The sequence below is a fragment of the Myotis lucifugus genome, unplaced genomic scaffold, assembly GCF_000147115.1.
Source record: "Myotis lucifugus unplaced genomic scaffold, Myoluc2.0 scaffold_105, whole genome shotgun sequence".
Taxonomy (NCBI): domain Eukaryota; kingdom Metazoa; phylum Chordata; class Mammalia; order Chiroptera; family Vespertilionidae; genus Myotis; species Myotis lucifugus.
The window spans coordinates 3,260,497-3,276,843 of NW_005871153.1; the positions used below are offsets into that span (position 1 = coordinate 3,260,497).

Sequence of the window (16,347 nt, forward strand, 5' to 3'; positions counted from 1 at the left end):
TTTCTTTTAATAGGTCCTCCTGACTTGTCATTTTAATTCTCTCCCCCATGGTAATGCTAGTCCCATAAATGTCACCATGCACATTGTAGAACTAAAAGGTGATGATTTTCTTCTGTGACATGTTAGGACCCACCCATCAGCTAGTGTGACACCTTGATTGGCAGGATATTAAAAGGAAAAATGTGGTCTCTATGTTCAAAACCTTTTCCTTGACCTAACGTAACATAACCTTCCCACTTCTTTCCTTTTGAAGAGAAAAAAGTAAAGCATAAAGCTTCTGACAAAAACAAGCTTCTGGTGCAGTGGGCCTGGGGGATACAGGAGGGAACGAGCAATTGTGGCTAACCTCTTTCCTTTCCACTGTTCCCACCTGTCTCCCAGACCTGAACTGACTCCTCACCCCTTAGCCGAGCTGGCCCTCCTGCTACAGCAGGCCTTCCTGGGCGTTCATTCCTTTCATCCTCTGCTGGAGTCTGTTCTTTCTCTTCAATTGAAGTAAAACAAGATTGAGATTTTTCAGAGTGAACTGCAGTAGAAATGCCACCCCTCAAAAACAGACAAGTTCACAGGATACTTGTTCTTCCTTGTCTGAAAGTAGCTAAGCCAAGCCCCAGATTCCTGACACACACGTAGACCACTGTCCCTTTCCCTAGCCCAGCCCTCCACATTGTCTCCTGAGTTCTTAGTGTAAGATCAGAAGTCCCCGGTCACCTCCATGGGCAGAGTTGAGAAGGAAGTTGCTAGACTCACTGTGGCTTTAGCCCAAGTGCATCGTACATTACTAAGGTAATTTACATGAAGTAGAACTATATACTGGAATGCTGAGCCTTCTCTCCTTTCTTTCTCACCCTTTGTCACTATTAGGGAAAGGGATGTTTTCCTGCATTCCTCTGGAATGTTCTGTGAGTGTTCCTGATTTCACTGGTCAGCTGTTTCCTACCTCTTTCTGGCATGCTACTGGGCTTTATGACACTGAATCTGTCATTCTTGCCAACTTCTCAGCAAGATGCTCACAAAAAGATTATAATCAGTGTTTAAGAATGTTAGTAACCTCCAGTTTTTTTTATCATTATACTGGTTTTGGTTTGATGCATTATAGTTTACAGAGGGCTGTATTAAAATATATTATGATCATTCACTCTTGACAACTGTCCCTAGAGGTGGGTTGTAGCTTCCTCCATTTAGAGTTTGGAAGCCAGAGCAGCAAAGTGACTGTCACTCACCCAATAAATGGCAGAGTTGACTTCCCACTGCATCAGAGTATCCTTCTCACCCTTTATCAATGTGCTGTAACACATCCTTATTTTCACCGGCTCTCCATGCCTTGTCCTGTATGGAATTGAACACCCCTGTCTCAGATCCAGAGCACATTTCCTCTTCAACATTTCTGTTATGCCCCTGGCATATTGAGAGATGACTCTCCAGTCAAATCATTTATCCCTGAAATGCACACACCAGCTGACCCTGTGCACTTGTCTGCAACATTTTGCCTATTGGCTTCTCTGGAGTTTTTTGTTGTTGTTTAGTGCTCAAGTGGCTCTGTGATGAATTCCTGCAAGTAGTTGGCCTCTTTCCATGAAAGTTTCAAGACTTTTTTATATTGGGGTTTATGGACAATTTGGAACAGAATTACCCAAGCAAGGTTATTAAAAATGCACATTCCAGGTCCCGTCCCACACTTGGGAGTGGAGCCAGAGGATCTTCACTGTTATTTAAGCTCCTCGGATAATTTTATGAATTCTGCGGTTTGAGAAACACTCTAAGATACTGTATGTTGTGCTGTAACTTTTATTTGACCCTTCTCTTTTCTTGATTTTTCTTCGTATTTCTACTTCTTTTATATGAATCCTAAGCAATATTTAGCATCTGTTTCTAAGTTTAAGAGCCATCATTTCATTCCTGAAGAACAAAACTCTTCAAGTTCCGAGAGGCAGAAGGAATCTAGCTGCTTCACTTGGGGGGTGGTTGCTGGGAAGAGCACTGTCCTGTGCGTGTGCGTCACATGGCCTGGCCACAGCACCAGGCAGTGTTAGGTCGTTTCCACCTGAGCAGATATTGTGCAGACAGCTCTCTCCCTGGGACTTATCAAGAAATGTTACCCTCCTTGTACAGTCTTATTGTGTTCTTTGTAATTCAAACTCAGTAGTCGAGAACATGGAGGCTTAGTGTCCCTAACTTACGTGAGGCGTTAATAATGTTTTTGACACTATCCTCTGGCTCAGGACATAGCACTTTTGTTTTCTCAGTCTTGTTTTTCTCATCTGTAAAACGGTAACACTATTATCTGTCCTGCTATGTCAGAGTTTTTGTGAAGATTAAATGAGAAAAATATATTTAAAACAAGGCAGCGATATTTAACAACCAAGGTCTCTAGCATGTAATTTTTGCTGAACAGCTTCTAAATCCCTGATACAGCAATTTCACTGTGGAAGGAATGCTACTTCCTTCATAGATGGAACACAGTTTTTTTTTCTTCCTCCTTTCCTCTTCTTTTTCACTCTTACTCTAATACTGAGAAAGGTAATATCCTGACGCCCACACTGCTGGTCCTGTTGTAGTTGCATTCAGGTCGCTGTGGGTCCTCCATCTGGGATCACAGTGTGCTCGTGATTTTCCACCTCCTAAGGTTGCTTTCTTGTTGGCATTTCCTGTGGTTGCATTCGCTTCTGTCCCTAGCAGGTATCCATGAGCATGGCATCTCACTGAGGCAGGAAGGGTGTCTTCTTGTCCTCATCCATCAGGTGAGGAGCTGAAGTGCTGCGTCTGGGCACATCATCTCTCCTCAGGCATCATGCTTGGACCAGAAGTCTTTTCGCCCACTGCCCTTTCCACGGTGACATTCCACCTCAGTTAGCAAAGGCCATTGGGATACATTCAGTATCTTTTGGCCCCCATTGAATGCTGGATGTCTAAAATTCTCCACCCTATTCCATCTTAATTTCTATTTTAAATATTTCTGTAGGTGGCTCTGCATCACCATCACTTTTAAAACCAGCACCTCTCCTAAAGGTAGAAAACCTCATTATTTGATTGTTAATCAGGCACTGTCAAACTTTAGACAACTCCTAGACAAGCTCCGCAGTACTTCAATGTCACTTTCCACATCTGTTAATAATGGACACTTAAAGATAGTTACTTTCCTCATAGCTGGATGGTTTATTTTGCCATTGCCTATCTTTAGCACAGGTGATTTGCCAAAATCAGATTATCTACTTTTCTCTTCCTGTTTTTCTGTCTATCCCTCTCCAACATTTTCTTGAGCTGTGTGTAAACGTTTTATTTCAAAATATTGAAAAATATTTAGATCCTGTTCAGTCACTGTAGGTTCTCTTCTGACATGCCATGTTGCATCTTGCTCCCATTGTCTTAGTTCTTTTGTAGCCCTTGAAAAACTCCACTGGAACTCAGTTGTTCAAAATATATTTTACTCTGATGGTACTGTGCTTTGAAAATTGTCAATTAAAAAACAATAAACATCTTAAACTATGCAAGCCACTTCCTACAGAACATATCCCCCCTTGTCAGTTAATACAAGGTGGGACAAAAGTAGGTTTACAGTTGTGAGTATGTGAAACAGTTTGTTCTTGTATTATTATTTATTAATTATTGTATTATTTTTCATACAAACAACTTTAAACCTACTTTTGCCCACCCTGTCCTTGACTAGGTTCCAAGCTGAACAAAATCAGGAAACTGGTTTCATTTGTCTTTAATGTTTAGGTAGTATCTTTAGGTATTGCTGCTGCTTAAAAAGAATAGGAAGCCTGTTCAGAGCCAGGTCTGGTTGATTGCAGTCCTGGGTTTAACAAAGATGCTTGACTTCTGACACTAGGAAACTGTCATGGAAAAGGAATGAGAATGAAGGAAGAAAAAAATAGTTTCCCAGATAAGTACATGAGATTTACGGGCTGGGAGCCTAAGTGGTTTCAGCTTCGATTGTATGTCATCAGCTTGAATTGAAGAATCACACGGGGAAACAAAGCTCTGTGCCAGAACTGTGCTGTCAAGTTTCATTGTCAGCGGTGAGTTTCCAGGAAGTGAGTGCTGGCATTCAAATCAATTTTCACCCGTGGTTTGAAGGTGAAATGAATTAAGGCGCTTATTTAGACTATTTATTCAAACCAATAATAATAATAACTTTTGGGTACTATGTAGGGATGAAACATGTTGCTTACCAAGTTTTTCTAGATTAAGTGTTTCGTCTCCAGGCATTATCCAGTAGAACTTTCCACAGTGGTGGAAACATTCCATATCTGTGCTGTCCGTTCAGTACCTACTTACTATATGAATCCCTGAAATGAGGTTAGTATGACTGAGGAACTGAATTTTAATTTCATTTTATTTTACTTAGCCACATGTGATTGGAGGTTACCATATTGGACAGTGCAGCTGTAGATGTTCGGTGTAATATTTACCATTCTCTTGATTTCAGTCCATTAGGTTTTTATGTATTTTATCTCATATATACATGACTATGATTTTTTTTAAGAAACCAAAACGTCAAAGCAAATTAATATGGTATACTTGGTATGCATTGTTCTTTAAATCCAGGGATGTTTTTAGTGCCCTAGGTGAAGTTGTTATAAAAATCCTAATTTCAGGTGTGGGAATCTGTGGATGGTGGTCTCATCTGCAGTGGTAGCCCCTGATTAACTGGTGAGGCCTGCAGCTTGGCTTCCTCAGTGGATTCACCATGATGGCATGTCCCCAGGTTTACCTTGTTGAAAACTATTTCTCAGGCTTTTTCTTTTTTGAGTTAAAAGGTACCATAGAAGAATAGTCAACATTATTATCCTAACGAGCTCAGAGATTCTCATTTCACACTGTAAAAGTGAAATGATTGGCATGCATCATGAGCATTGCTAAAATATGTCAGCAAAGTCAAGGAAAGTTAAAACTTATTACCTATAAACTGCTTTTAAAGAGGTCTGCCCACAGTACAATGAGTGGCATTTTTAAAGCATTGATTAATATTCATTTGAAAATTTAATAAATGGCAAGAGGAACTATCTCTTAAATCACTTGTTCCTTTGCCAAGTTGGTTCTTTATATACTGTAGCTTTTCCATCATAACTTTATTTTCAAGCATGAATATGGAGTTTCAATAGTTTAATTAAAAATACTTAATCTGGCAAGAATACCAGTATGTTCACCCGCCTGACAGTGGTTTGCCACAGTGAATGCCGCAGGTAACTGGTCTCCCTGGGAATCTTGAGAAATCATCACCTTGCTCCTGCTCCTATGAGAGATATATAAAGTATATTTCAGTTTCTTCCAAGAAGAAGGCTCAATAACCTTTTTTACTTACTCATGTCAAGATGCCCTATGTAGTTAGGAAACTCTCATTACAAGTTGTGATGCATCATGGATAAAGTAAAGCAAGTTACTAAGTTCTCTGCATTTTCCAGAGAGAGGACCCTTTCAAGTCTGAAGTGAAACCCTGATGCACTTCGGAAACTTGTAAGACACGGCTTGATATACATGTGTGGATGCATGCTGAGAGTAAGCTTTGCATTTTAGAGGGGGGGAACACTAATTATTAAGCTTGAAGCATTAAAGACTTTCGTTTTCTTCAGATTGCTACATATACGTTTGTTTTTAACAGGATGAGTTTTGGCATTTTCTCCCTTTTACATTAGTTTGCCCTAGCAAGAAAATTACCAGAATAACCAAAAACTTGAAAATTGTGCATCTCTTTTGCCTTCAGCATTGGTGCTGTCTTGTTAAATCAGGTTTAAGAAATCTTTTGTGAGGTCATTGCCTCAAAGAAAAGTATGTACAAAGCCTCAAATGCAAAAACGAATCAAACTAACCAAAATTTTAAATAATGCTTTATAGGTTTTCAAGTTTTCGTTTTTTAGAATGTTACATTTGTGTAGCACTTTGCCATCTATAGCAACAGGTGTCTGTCCCACTGGTGGGTTTTAAAAGAAAGTTCATGAAAAACAGTGACTGGACGGTGCATGCACCATCTCATAAGAGCTAGTGATTGTTGAATGGATCCAGGGTTATGCAGTCTGAATTGTTTTTTTAAAAGGCAGAAATCCAGATGATTTTTTTATGTGGATCCTCCCAATTTTGAAAATGGGATCAAATATTTTTAAAGCACTGTATATGTCCAAGAGAACATCAGTAGACCAGGACCATGGGCCACTATGTTAATATTCCTGCTCCAGCAGACAGATACATAGCCTTTATTTTTATTTTATGTCTTATTGAATTTTTTGCAATTATTAACCTGTCATAATGGAACAAAAAGGACCATGACGTTTCACAATTTCATGTTCTTTTGACATGTCACTTTCATTTCTGATAATGATCCACCCACTACCCTCAGTGTTGGGTGGAATACTGCATTTGGAGGTTTGGGGGCAGAGTGTGGGGTGAGCATGCCTAGTCCTCACCAAGGGACCACAGTAATCTATTGCTGTGATCCTAGACTGGATTAAGTAATGTGACCAAGGTTGGGACTAAATATGATTCCATTCTGATGTGATCTCCAGGTTTGAGTTGCATTGAAGGAAATAGTTGGAAATGAGATGATCAAACAGAACTTGGGAAGCATATTAGGAAAGGCTAGTAGCTGGCGACATCCAGAAGTTGGTAGGAGTATATTAACCTTCAAGAAGAGAGAGAGATGGCATCTCTTAAACAATAAAAAGCAAAATGAAACATAATCTTGCTATTAAAGCCAAAGAGATAGCCACCAGCCTGTATTGAGTCAAAGCAATGGCTAGCATAAATAGTAGGAACTTAAATATTGTTTAATTGAATTTTTCCTTTCATGGATTAACTGCCATTTATTAAATGGCTAGCACTTTACTAAGCACTTGATATGTTTTCTAATTCTACAACAGTCTTGCTTATCCTCACCCGAGGACACTGCGACTCAGAAAGAAGGTCCCTTGCCTCAGGACATGCAGCCTGGAAGTCTGAGGTCTGTTTGATTCCAGGGTTGCACTGATTGGAGGGGAGGCGAATTGTAGTAACTGTTGAGGCTTGTTGAGGAAGCTACCACCTTTCCTTCATGTTTTTTAGCAAATGGGCTAAGCACATTAGAGTTGGACTAATGGGAGCATTTTAGCATTCAGATCTGCATGTCTGACTTTGTCATAAATGCAGAATTGTTCATGCATTGTTTGTTGAGTGCATGCTTATACATTTGTCTCATTGCATGTTCAGAAAAATTGATTTCATGACCAAGAGTTGTTTTGGCAGGCCAAAACATTTAATTAGGCCGTCATCCACATCAAAAAATAGTCCTTACCAAAAAAAGAAAAAATAGTCTTTAGTTATTATGTTGTAATAGAAAGAATTTGTTAACCAGTTTTTTTTGTTATTGTAGATTTTTTTATAAATCTATGTAGATACATGCTTTTCTCTCCTTTAAAGAGGAGCAATATCAATATTTCTTTATAATATAACTCATATTTTCCATTAAAAATGGAATAATATTTTGTTTTTTCACCATGTACCTTATAATGGATATTTACTAAATATTAATTATGAGTTGTCATGTGAAAAGACTAATACTAATCCAAACTTTTTTTTAAACCATCACATGTCAATATTTGTTACATTTCAATTTCTTTCTTATCAAGGATGAAATTCCTTTTAAGTAGATGACTAAATGAGTTACATTTTTGTTCAAGAAGTTTAATAAAATTATATAAGGGACCAGGATCGTTGTCAGAATTGCCCTGCTCTCCAGTGCAAGCCCTCAACTGAAATCATAACCAGGCATCAGCCTGAGATCCTCAGCCTCCCCCCTCCTGGGACCTGCTTACTCACCCAAGGCTGTTCCACCACGTGAGAGACATGCAGGCTCAGACTGCAGAAGAGTCACTATCTATTTATTGATTCTTATTCACTCAACAAATATTTATTCAGTATCATCTATGCTCTGGGTATTGTGCTAATTAAGCATTAGGCTACATGAGAAAGGAAATTCATGGGTACTGCCCTCACAGGTCTTCTAGCATAGTACAGAAGCAAAACTGAAAAGGCAGCAATACCATATAGTAGGTAACCGATAAGCAGAGGAAGGACAAGGTGCTGGGACCACATGTCACACCTCAGCTGCCCCAGTTGAGGGGCTCCAGTAGTCTATTCCAATTCCTAAGGAATTGTTCCAGCCTCCCAGGCCCAGTCTCCCCTCATGGAGTGGTCTTGGGGACTCAATGAATTGATACATATAAAGCACTTAGAACAGTACGTGGAACTTAATAAGTGCTCAATTAATGTGAGCTACATATTAGCTGTGATGTAACCTAATCTTTTCAAAAAATTTAGTGAAAAATTTCTAAAGAACTGTTTTGAATTCTTTTCTGTGTCCCCAAATTTAAAACAGATATAATTCACTTTTCACATATAAATGAATGTGTTTTGTACCTATTAAAATAGTTTTACAATTATCTGGTGAAAATTTACATATAATTGTTTTTATCATACTTAAGGAATAATTAGCCCTGCTAATGGGAGTTATTATTATCTTAGTCATTATTATTATCCTCATCTAAAGCATTTGTTAAAAATTGGATTTTGCCTTATAACTAAGCTAGTCCCCCCCTTTTTTAAAAAATATATTTTACTGATTTTTTACAGAGAGGAAGGGAGAGAGATAGAGAGTGAGAAACATCGATGAGAGAGAAACATCGATCAGCTGCCTCCTGCACATCTCCTACTGGGGATGTGCCCACAACCCAGGTACATGCCCTTGACCGGAATCGAACCTGAGACCTTTCAGTCCGCAGGCCGAAGCTCTATCCACTGAGCCAAACCGGTTTCAGCGCTAGTCCCCTTTTCAAAGCAATTTTATGGACCTTCCCTCAGTATTTTTACAGTCTTAAGACAGTAGTAATATTGATCCAAATTGAGTGAGGGTCAGAATTAAATCAATTATTCCTTCTCAAGTTACTTTCTCTTAATGTGCTCTTATATATATGTTTTGTTTTAAATGTTCTAATGTTTTTTTGTGTGTGTGATTACATAGCACACCTTTTCCAAGAGATTCGGAGACTTTGTATCAAAAACAACATATCTAGAAACAAGATCATAGTTGTATTTGCCCACAGAGTGGATGCTTGTACCTAAATGATTTTTGTGAACTAATTTCAAATTTACAGAAAAATTGCCAGAACAGTACAAAAAACTCTCATATTCCCTTCACTCAGGTTCCCCAACTGTTGACATTTTGCTGCATTTGTCTCGTGGCCTGCTGTTCTATATTTATGCACCCATTATCATTCGTCTTTTCCTGAACCTTGAGAGCAAGCTGTACTTGATGTCCTGTCACCCCTAAATACTCAAGTACATGAAGTATCTTCTGTGCCCCAGATATTATGCCGAGCACTGGGGGAAAGGAGAGGCAAGGTTGCTGCGGTTTCCCTGCCAGAAGCTTATTGCATTGTTGTCAGGTCTCTTCAGACCCATCCCCCTGAAGAGCCTCTTAGCCTTGCTTTCTCTCCCATGTCCTTGACAATTTTAAAGAGTAAAGGCCTTCATTTCTGTAGTGACCCTCAACCTAGATCCATCCAGTGTACCCTCATAACTAGTTCAAGCCATGCATTCTTGGCTGGAATCCCACAGAAATGGTGCCACACTCATCTCAGGGCAGGACGGGAGGTGGTAGTGCCATGACGGCCCGGCCTACCCTGGTGATGTTGACCCTGATCGCCTGCTCCTGGTTGTGTATGCCAGCTTTCTCCATCTTCAAGTCAGCATTTTCCTCTTTTGTTGATTTGTATTTTCCTGCCTGTATCAACCTCCTCTATGATGGTTACCAAATGGTGGTTCTTTATTTCTGCCATTTTTTTTACATGTATTAGTTGGCATCCTGCTATAAGGAATAGCTTCCCCTTTCTCCCATTTGTTTATTCATTTATTTTATTTACGTCAATTTAGACTCATTAATTTTTAGATGATCCAGTGGATTGTGATTTACTTTGATGCTAAAATTGTTTGTGATTTGGCCATTGGGAGGCCTTTTCCATGTCCCTTTGACTTGTCTCCATCATTCCTTGAGCATTTCCTTACTTTCTGACAAAAAAGACTTTCAGACTCACTGTATTTCCTCTGCCCCAGCCCTGGAGTCAGCCATTTTGTCAGGGAGCCTGGTTTATTTTAGCTAAGGATGGTATTTAGACTTGATCTAGCCTAAAGGCCAAGAAGCAACAAGTATCGTATTTAGGAACCAATACCTGGATAGTTGAGATGCTACTGGAATATTGCTTCTTGTCCTTTCAGCAAGAAAGCTAGGATATACATATATGCATATGTGTACATATACATACACACATATATGCATATTATACAGATATACTAGTATGTACTCATATACATTACATATAAAAGTATTTATATCTGTGTGTGTGTGTGTGTGTGTGTGTGTGTGTGTGTGTGTTTGTGTTGTGTTTAAGACCTGAATTCAGGTTTTAGGGCACAACCTGGGTTCAGACTTCTATAAGCCTTATTATTCTCATCTGTAAAATGTGAATTCAATGAGACAAATAAAATCTTAGTCATATAGTAAGAGTTTGGTAACTATTAGGTATAATTATTTTTAATGCTATAGTCACTATAATTATTAAAAATAATTCATTTAAAAAATAATTAAATTAGGCAACGGCCTTGAATAAACATTTCTCAAAAGATGATGTACAAATGACCAATAAGTATATGAAAAAATCCTCAACATCACCAATCAGTAGGGAAGTGTATATGAAAACCACAATGCCTCTTCATACTCATTAGGATGGCTACTGTCAAAAAAAAAGTAAAATAAGTTTTGGTGAAGATGTGAAGAAAATGGAACCCTTGTTACTGTTGGTAGGAATGTAAAATGGTGCAGCCACTGTGGAAAACAACTTGGCTGTTCCTCAAAAAGTTAAACATTGCCAAATGATCTAGGAATTCCATTCCTCAGTATATACCCAGAAAAATTGAAACAGCTATTTGTAAATCCATGTTTATAGCAGCATTATTTACAATAGCCAAAAGATGGAAGCACTCAATGCCCATCAGATAGATTGATAAATAAAATGTGGTATTTTATACAATGGAATATTATTCAGCCTTAAAAAGAAAGGAAATTCTGATACAGCCTGCAACATGAACGAACATTGAAACTATTATGCTAAGTGAAATAAGCCAGACACAGAAACACGCATATTGTATGATTCCACTTAAATGAGATACCTAGAATAAGCAAGTTTTTAAAGATTAGAAGTAGCCCAGCCGGTGTAGCTCAGTGGTTGGGCATCGACATGCCTAGGTTGTGGGCTCAATCCCCAGTAGGGAGCGAGGCAGCCAATCAAGGATGCTCTCATCATTGATGTTTCTATCTCTCTTCTCTGAAATCAATAAAAATATATTTAAATAATAAAAAAAACACAGTAAAATAGTGATTACCAGAGGCTAGAGGGAGAGAGAAGTGGAGATTTTACTTAATGGGTGTGTTTTGAAGATAATGAAAAAGTTTTGGAAATGGATAGGGGTGATGGTTGCACAGCATGGTGAATGGTGAATGTACTTAATGCCACCTAATTATACACTTAAAACTTAATGCCACCTAATTATACACTTAAAAATGGTTAAAATGGTAAATTTTATGTTATATATATATATATATTACTACAAATAAGAAAAAGATTACTGAGATGTTAAGATGATATACATGAAAAATTTGCCTATACATGTTTTTAAGTACTTCCGGTCTTCATAGTGTCCACTGGTTATAGATAAATTGCTCTCTCCCCACCCTCCCACCCTGGCAACACACACACACACACCAAGGAAGGCTGAAGAATGATATTTGTAGAAGTTAATAGGAAGCGAAGTTGGAAGGTCAAATTGACCTGTGGGCCAAATCTAGCCTGCAATTTGTAATGGTTTTCACATTTTTAAAGGTGTGAAAAAACAACAAAGAAAATGTGACAAAGACTGCATGTGACACAAAACCTAAAATATATGTTTGGCCCTTTGCAGGAAAAATTTGCTGACACCTGGTCTGGAACATTGCTGTGGACTGAATTGTGTTCCCTTCAGTTCATATATGAACATTGAAAGCATTATGCTGAATGAAATAAGTCAGACACAGAAACATGCACTTTGAGCCCCAAAGTGACGGTATTTGGAGATGGGGCCTTTGGGAGGCTTAGATCAGGTCATGGGCATTAGTGCCCTATAAGAGGGATCGTAGAGAGCTTCCTCCCTCTCTCCTGCATGTGAGAACGCAGTGGTGAGCAGCCTGTTGACAATCAGGGAGAGGGTCCCCACCAGGAACCACGTGCACTGGCACCCTGATCTTGGACTTTTAGCCTCTAAACCTAAGAAAATACATTTCCGTTGTGTAAGCCACCCAGTCTGTGGTGTTTTATGGCAGTCAGAACAGACTAAGGTAACCATACTCCTCACACTTTTGCCAAGAACAGACTCATCCTCGCAGCTTTGATTTTACCAGAATCTCTTCACAAATGAAAGAGGTATTGAGAAGAAGAAAGAACACAAACCATAAAGCATGATCAGGGGATTTTTATTTTTATTTTTTGCAATAACCAAAGTGATAAGCAGCAGGTTCCAAAATGCCAAGAAGAATAGAGTTTCTACAGTAGTGATTTTCTTATGTGGCACCATCTGTTTTTCTTCTAATGTAATAAAAATGACAGCTTTTCTTGTACTGATACTCCCTGAGCCTTTTAAAGTCAAACATATGATGTTGTTTGTGTGTAAAGGTTTTTCTCTTGCATTCATTTGTTTCTCCAGCTTGAATTTTATGTAAACTCCCTTGGCTAAATTATACAAGCCACCCACACCCAACGCCTCCTCCCTCGCTGGAGAGCAGGGGACGGAAACCTGTCGTCTGCAGCCGGAGGTCCAGCACGCAGCTCACTGTACCAGGCCCAGGAAGGTTTCCTGCCGGGCAGGGCTGCCTGTGCCCACTCCCCCACTGGGCTATGATTGTGGACATGCATCTTTCAAACATGGCTTCTTCAAGACATTATTGGCAACCTAGTCTAAACCTGTCTCCCTCTTTTCCTTTGCAAACCTTACTAAATCCTCCTCCCCCTTTTCCTTTAAAAGGCAATTGCATGCATTTAAGGTAAGCACCATATTCTTTAAAAAACAACAACAACAACTCCTCAATGGTGGTATAATTTATATACCACAAAGTTCACCCATTTTAAGCTACAATTTAATGCTTTTTAGTAAATTCACAAAGTTTATAACCATCACCAAAATCCAGTCTTAGAATATTTCCTTCACCACACTATGACCCCTCATGCCCTTTAAAAGTTATCCCCATTCCCACTCCCAGTCCCACCCCACCTTCATCTGCTGTCTCTAGATTTCTCTTTTCTGGCCATTTTATAGACATGAAATCATACAAAGGGTAGTTGTTTGCATTTGGCTGTTTTCACCCAGCATAATGCTTTCGAGGTCCAACTGTGTTATAGCAGATGTCGAATTTCTTTTTATTTTTATTTTTCTTTAATTTTTTTTTAATTTCTTTCCTTTGTGCTGCTGAATCGGACTCCACTGTGTGGATGTGCATCACATTTTGTTTATCCATTCAACAGTTGTGGACGTTTGGTTTGTTTTACTTTTCAGCTAATATAAGTAATGCTACTATGAACATATGTGCAAATCTTTGTGTGGACATATGAAGTCTCTTACTAGTATTCTGGATAATTAATAAAATATGTTTCTAGATCTTAATTCAAAAATCAGCTGAGTTTGAAGTTTTTATAATCCTCGTCCTTTGTCCTTCAAAAATCCCTCCAAAGGTAAACTTCCTTTGTTTTCACTTCAGCAAGACTATCAGTTGATTCTTCTTCTCTGTGTAATTGGCCCTTGATAGAAAGGAGGCTCCCCACTTGTTAGAAAGTGTCCCCAACTCCTGCTTTCTAAAAAAGAAAGAAAGAAAATACAAGGTATCATTCAAGTTAAGGACATTGATTCAGTACATTCCCTGTGTCGGGGGCTAAGGAGGTTAGTTGAGATTCGACCTGGATCTCAGAGACCTTACTGTCAGGAATCGAACCATGACCTCCTGGTTATAGGTCAGTGCTCAACCATTGAGCCATGCTGGCTGGATATCTTATTCTTTTAACTCATTACATTCTGCCCTGGTTTGTGATAATGGGTACTTATCTGCAAATTAGATAAGCTTGATCTCTGTCTTTACCCAAGTCCTCCTTTTTTAAACTCCTTACCAGAGAACATATTTTTAAATTGATTTTAAAGAGGGAGGAAGGAGGAGGAGAGAGAGAGACAGAGGCATTGATCCTTTGCCTCCTGCATGCACGCCGACTGGGGATTGAACCCAAAACCTGGGTTTGTGCCCTGACCAGGAACTAAACCTGCCACCTTTTGGTGTATGGGATGACGCTCCAACCAACTGAGCCACACCGGCCAGGGTCCAAGTCTTTCCTAATAACAGTGTTGCACTTGACATTGACCTGAAGATATCATGAGTACAAAATGGTCATTACCCCCATCCTCATCTTTTTAAAATTATGACATGGCCTTTATAGGTGGACTCTGGGAGCAGACTGCTTTCACATTTAGCCTGGGTCTGAGTATGTTACAGTTCTTTTGATTCAAGACTAACTTGGGGGCGGGGGTGTCAATCAAATAACCACTAGGCTGGATCAGAGTGGGAGGTTTCAGGGGTTTTGTTTGTTACCTGTCTTCTTGAAGGCCACTAAGACTACACAGAAACTGATATCAGTTATCAAAAAGCAGGGGACTGAATCTTGAAATGACCTAATTAAGATTGAATTTATTTGCTTTACAAATATTTGTTGAGCTCCTACTTGTGAAAAGCACAAAGTGCTTTTGGGAATCAAAAGATGAATAAAACACACTCCCAGCTTTCAAGACGTTTGCAGTGCAAAATATTTTTACCCAAAGATCTTTGAGCAAGGCTTGAGCCCAAAGCTATAAAACATATCTTCTTAAGATGAGGAACATGACAAGTACATCAAAAAGCAAAGTGTGCTCTGAGAGTATTTTAGTATAGATGGGTGTTAAGCAGGGATTTGGGGACAGACTGAAATATGAAAGCTCTAGAGGTGTTAGCCTTTACTTTGGCCAATAAGTGAGCACCAGGAAAACAAAAAGTACTCTTGCTCTTGACAATATAAAATTCTTATCATTTTTAGAGAATGGTAACTGCAGCTTTGAAATTCTTTGTCAGAGCAATTTAGTTAATAGGTATGTAAATGACTGCTTATTTCATTGTGTAGGTGGATCACTCCATGTACACTTTCTGAGGAAGAATAAAGTGCTAAAAACTATTAACATTGCACATACAAAGACGCAAGAGTTAAGATTAGCATGCCATACCTTTGTTGTGTTAGATGTTAGGAGTAAGACATGATCCATCTTATCATTAGAATTTGTTCAGTTTACTCAGTGGAACTTTTTCCTCACATTCAACTCTTAACTGCCCTTTTTGGATGCAAGAAATGTAAGTGAATTGCCGTGGGAGCTTGTTTCTTATGACTGGTTTTCAAGCACTAAGGATCATGGTAAACCTCGCAGGGGTGGGTGGGAAGGAGGTGTTGAAAGTTCAAACCACAGAAATAGATTATCATGCAAGATTTGCAGTCTGAGGCATCAAGTGAGAACATCTCTTTAAAAAAGAAAAAACCATCTAAGGAGTTCTTTTCAAAATTTTTTGTTTTTTCTGCATGAAAACAACTTCATAGGAGGTTAGGAATTCCAAAGCTCTTCTGGCTTTAGCTACTTCCTATGATCAGCATGGAAGCTTCTTTAATCCTTGAGTTAAACAGGGAAGAAGTCACTGGTGGGAGAGAATAAATGGGCCTTGCCTCGTAGATGGTCTCCAGCTCTTCTCCCACTTGAATCCATCCTCCCCAGTGAATCAGTAGCGTGGTTTGTTGTTAACCTGAGGATATGTTTTCTCATTAGTTTTTAGAGAGAGTGGGAGCAGAGGAGGAGGAGGAGAGAGAGAAACATCAATTCGAGAAGGATATGTTGACTGGTTGCCTCCCAAATGGGCCCCTACGGGGGCTGTGGGGTCAAACCTGCAACCCAGGCATGTGCCCTTGACTGGAAATCAACCCTACTACTCTCCAGTGCAGCCGTGGGCAAACTACGGCCCGCGGGCCGGATCCGGCCCGTTTGAAATGAATAAAACTAAAAAAAAAAAAAAAAAAAGACCGTACCCTTTTATGTAATGATGTTTACTTTGAATTTATATTGGTTCACACAAACACTCCATCCATGCTTTTGTTCCGGCCCCTCCGGGTCCAGTTTAAGAACCCCATTGTGGGCCCTCGAGTCAAAAGGTTTGCCCACCCCTGCTCCAGTGCATAGGCT

The 16,347-nt window shown here is 39.2% G+C and overlaps 1 protein-coding gene across 1 annotated transcript in view; it reads left to right on the forward strand.

The window, feature by feature from the left end:
- HACD2 (3-hydroxyacyl-CoA dehydratase 2) overlaps positions 1 to 16,347 on the forward strand; it is an 80,306-nt gene that overhangs the window by 52,562 nt on the left and 11,397 nt on the right. The window lies entirely within an intron of this gene.